Below are 4,754 nucleotides of genomic sequence, written 5' to 3'. Positions count from 1 at the left end.
GAGAGAGAGAGAGAGAGAGAGAGAGAGAGAGAGAGAGAGAGAGAGAGTGTGTTAGAGTTGGACCAAAGCTTATGAAGCTTGGCTAGGAAGATTCTGGGCTCCTCTCCATCCAAATACCTTGACACATACTTCATTCACTCCCAACACCCACAGCTTGTCTCTTCTTGTCTTCTGTTTGTCCTCAAGGGTTAAGTGGTGGTATTTACAAGCCACTCTGAATTGACACAGGAGTACAAACCTTATAGGCCACTGTGTGGCCAGAAAACAGGGTTCAGGCTGAGGTGTTTTTTTCTTTGTTGGATTGTTTTTTGTGCGGTAGCCTTTAGAAGTGTGACATGCTGCCCAAGTCCAGACGCTTGGCTTCCTCCCTGACTCCCTCCCTCCCTCCCTCCCGTCTTCCCAGGCCCTACATTCTTTTTTATAAAGCCAGATCTGGCAGACATCCACAGTCACTTCTGTTCTGGAAAGCTAACGTACCCTCTGTCCCTAAAGCCTGCCTTCTAACCCAGCCAGCTCTCACTGTGCACAGTTCACTGCCTTGCAAGTTCAGTGGTCCTGGTTTCCCAGGAAGTGTCAGATGATTGGTTCTTCACCAGAGAGATTAGAGCCATCCTCCTGGGTGTACAGAAGCTGGGAACCAGCAGGGAACAGAAGGCGCAGGATCAGGTCTCTTTGAGCACAGCACTCTGCCTGCTGTAATTGGAAGAGCAAGCAGACAGGCCTGCCCCACAGAAACAGCCTTTAACAACCAAATGTCCTTATGAGTTTTACAGCTATAAACAGTGAGGAAAATGTCACTAGCTAAGGAGCAAGGTTCTCGCCCTGTGTGATCTCAATCAACAGCTACCTTTCTCTTCAGTCTTACAAGTATTAGGGACACGCTGGCTCTTCAGAAGGTAGCCTGACAGTTGCCTCTTACATGGGATCCATATCCTTGCATCTCCCCTTTCAAAGCAAATAAAGTCCGAATGACAAGGTGATTCCAGACACTGGTTTATTATTGGTGGTGGTAGTGTCGGTGATTGTTTGGTTTCAGACCCTGGGACAAGGGACTAAAGTGTATACTTTACATATCAAAGCAGACCTGGCTTCCAGGTTCTCCCAGCATCCCTCAGTCCTTACCTGGCATACCCTGCCCCCAATCCTGAACTTTCCAGCCCAGGGTCTGAGCTTCCCCCAAAGGCTCCTCCCTATTCAATCCAGACATTTTGGCCTCCTGCCCTCTCCTCCTTCCCTTGTCTCTGTGCATGCACCCTTTCTCTCTTCCCCACCCTCCCTTCCCCCATGATAACTTCCCTCCTTGGAACCAGAGAACTTACCCACTGAGAGCAGTTTCCCAATAATCTTGCCTTCAATATATTCTAATCTGGCTTGAATTGGCTCATTTCACGGGCAGAAATAACCTATAGGTGGTGGTGGTGGTGGTGGTGGTGGTGATGGTGGTGGTGGTGGTGGTGGTGGTGGTGGTGATGATGGGTGGTGGTGGTGGTGATGGTGGTGGTGGAAGTAAGGAGCCAGCATCAGCATCACATCAATCAGGGATGATCACTGGTGGTTGTCGACATCTTGGTTCATTTGCTTCTGTTTTTAAATAAATGCACAAACACATTTTTTTCTTTATTTCTTTTCTTTTTTTCTTTAAAAAAAAAAGAAACTCAGGCTTAGGATTTGATTGGTAGCATCTTTTTTTTTTTAAATCAGCAATGTTTAAAATCATGCTGTACGGAAGCGTGTGACGATTTAGATTTGATTTTGACAGCAGTTGGAGATTAATAAATAATTGGCTTGATATCATATGTTAGTGTCACATTGATCTGTGTGGGTGGGTGTGTATATAGTCATGACACTTGTTATTTTAAGGTTTTCTTTATTAGTGCTGTGTGTTGCATGTGTGAGCACACACGTGTGGAAGTCTGAAGACCACTCTTGGGGATTTGGGGGGTCAGTTCTCTCCTTCCACACTATAGAGGCAGGGCGTCTTTTGTGTCTGCTGCTGGCCTGTGTGCTCCAGGCTACCTGGCCCATGAACTTCTACCCATTCTCCTGTCCCCACCTCCTACCTCACGGGTGGGCAGAGTTACTGGGTCCATTATAATTTGAGCCACCACATCTGGCTTTTGATATGGGCTCCTGGGACTGAACTCAGGTCCTTGGGCTTGCTAGCAGCGAGCGTTTTTTTACAAGGTAGATCATCTCGCCAGCCTCGTCTTGGTTCTTAAAAAATCAACTCACACTGAGTATTTTATGGTAGTCTCAACGAATCTACATGATCTCAGTGGCCGCGCCAAGGTGACGTCTGTTTCTGCTGTCATTTTAGCACGCTTGTTTCTGGGAAGTCATTTGGCTTCTCGGCTGACACCAGTTCCCTGTGAGGTGTGTTTCTTCTGGCTTTATAGGTCTGGAGTTAATGATGGGTAGGCAGTGTTTCTGGTATAATTATTTATTTACTTTGCCAGTGCTTTTTAAAAGCATTTTTCAAAAGCAATGGTGAAAACAATATATTTTTTTTTTTTTGGTGTGGACCCAGCTTATTTCATGCTTGATTCAAAGTTCGTAACTTGTATGTCTCTGTGCAGTAACCAGAGGTAACTTGTAAAATCAGAAATGTGCTGTGCCGTGTTGTATCTGGTGTCTCCGACTACTGTCATGCCTGTCATTTGAAGTTTGCCCAATAGAACAGTGAGAGATGCTGAAGGTTTGGGTCGTTTTATTTTAAGAGAAGACTGATTGCACCGTATTATTATTTTAGCAAAGTGACTGCACAGAAAAAAAAAAGTGACTGGGAAAAAGATTTGATATTTAAGAAGAATTTGTACAAAGTTTACCTTTAAGGGATCGGGCTTCTGGTTCAGAAACTGCTTTGAAATTGCAGTTGGGTACATGAAATTATTGAACCAGCTTTTAGAAAAGCAGACGAGCTTCTAGATGTGTGTGCGTGTGTGCGTGTGTGCGTGTGCATGTGTGCATGTGTGTGTGAATATGTGTGTGTGTGCATGTGTGTGTGAATATGTGTGTGTGTGCATGTGTGTGCGTGTGTGCGTGTACATGTGTGTGTGCGCGTGTGTGTGTGTCCCCACACATGTGTATGTATAATGTATCTATTACATATAATTTAAAAATATAGAGAGTGCTGAAGAGAGACATGTGGCAGTTGGTGTGTGGCAGCCAGTCTTCTCTCCCCTGAGTGGGTTGTTGGAGCGCTCTGAAGCCCTGGGTGGTCTGAGGGTGCCTTGTTCCTCTGGACCAGGCTTCATGAAGCCACCCCGGCTGTCTCTCTCCATTCTAGTTCATTTTTTTCATTAACAGGCACCTCTGTCCGCAGACACCAGGGTTCGTTCTCGCCATCTGATGGGGCTCCGTTTACTGTTTCAGGTTGAGAGCCTTTGGGAACGTGCTGTATGACATTGGCGCAAGTCCTCACCGTCTGCCGTGGCCATCCTTGGATTTGAGCCAGCATGGCCTATACCACAAAAGTTAATGGCTGTGCTGCAGGTAAGTGTGCTTAGAGGGAGAAAGAGGAGACAGGATATGTCTTAGTTCAAACTACTTTTTTATTTCTCTTTTAATAATGGAGAGATCACAGTAAGTAGCCTAGAGAAGTAGAATTCCATGGCAATTTTCTATCCGGTTGAAGTTGTTTCTTCTTTAATCTATTAGAAAACCCAAGCCAGACAGTGGTGGTGCACACCTTTAATCCCAGCACTTGGGAGGCAGAGGCAGGTGGATTTCTGAGTTCAAGGCCACCCTGGTCTACAGAGTGAGTTCCAGGACAGCCAAGACTACACAGAGAAACCTTGTCTCGAAAAATCAAAAAAAAAAAAGAAAGAAAAAGAAAAAAAAAGAAAAAAGAAAACTCTCCCTAAAATACACACACACACACACTCACTTAATGGGAGGGGGTATTAGAGGACATCTTTGTCAGTGTCCACCAACCATCATGTAGTTCCAGGGACTGAACTCCGATGGCCAGGCTTGGCAGTAAATGCCTTTACACCCCCAAAGAGCCATCTGGCCAGACTTTCTGCTGATGTGTTGAGACAGAAATGTAAACATCTTGAATGCTGATGTAAGTATAAGATGTATGGAACTCAGGTTAGACCTCTCTCCGAGTGATGGGCAACCAGTCTAGATGCTGAAAACCAGTTCCTAGGAGTTTCGTTTGATGGGACTAGCCATGGAAAAAGGGGGTGTAGTGGGCAGAGCCCGGGCACAGTTGTTTATTTCTCCAATGTCAGTATTTTTTGGGTAACTTAATTCACTGAATGATGTTATAATTTTTATTTTATATGTGTTGGTGTACATTGCCGGCATGTTTGTCTTTGTGAGGTTGTCAGATCTGAAGTTTGCAGACAGTTGGGAGCTGCCATGTGGTTTCTGGGAATTGAACTCAGGACCTCTGGAAGAGCAGTCAGTGCTCTTAACCATTGAGCCATCTCTCCAGCCCTCATCACTGAGTGATCTTGTCTTTACTAGATGGGGTGGCAGTAAGCAGGCGAAGGTTCTTTTATTCTCATCTTAGCTATACTCTTAGTGCACACATTGCACACCCCACAATGATACATAGGCTACAGAATGGCTGTATAGGCCTTCCCTTAAATGTGGTCCCCTAATCCTTTCCCTAAAAATAACTGTTTGGGGTTTATAGAACACCTCTCATGTTCTTATGAATCAATGAGAAACAGCCAATAAAAAGCATTACAAGACCAAACAGCAGTCAGCTGCCGTCAGAAAGGTTGGACCACACACTAATACTA

General features: G+C 45.1%; 1 long non-coding RNA gene across 1 annotated transcript in view; it reads left to right on the top strand.

The window, feature by feature from the left end:
* The window catches only part of LOC114618287, a 101,794-nt gene extending 98,351 nt beyond the window's left edge, over window positions 1-3,443 (top strand). Inside the window, exon 3 of the long non-coding RNA XR_003710942.1 lies at window positions 3,373-3,443. This is a non-coding gene — a long non-coding RNA (uncharacterized LOC114618287). The remainder of the gene's footprint in view (window positions 1-3,372) is intronic.
* Window positions 3,444-4,754: the final 1,311 nt, after the last annotated feature.

Source organism: Grammomys surdaster, unplaced genomic scaffold (assembly GCF_004785775.1).
Source record: "Grammomys surdaster isolate TR1022 unplaced genomic scaffold, NIH_TR_1.0 141, whole genome shotgun sequence".
NCBI classification, from domain to species: Eukaryota; Metazoa; Chordata; class Mammalia; order Rodentia; family Muridae; genus Grammomys; species Grammomys surdaster.
Note: the sequence above shows the minus strand (reverse complement) of the source record. Positions and strands in the feature narration are given on the sequence as shown.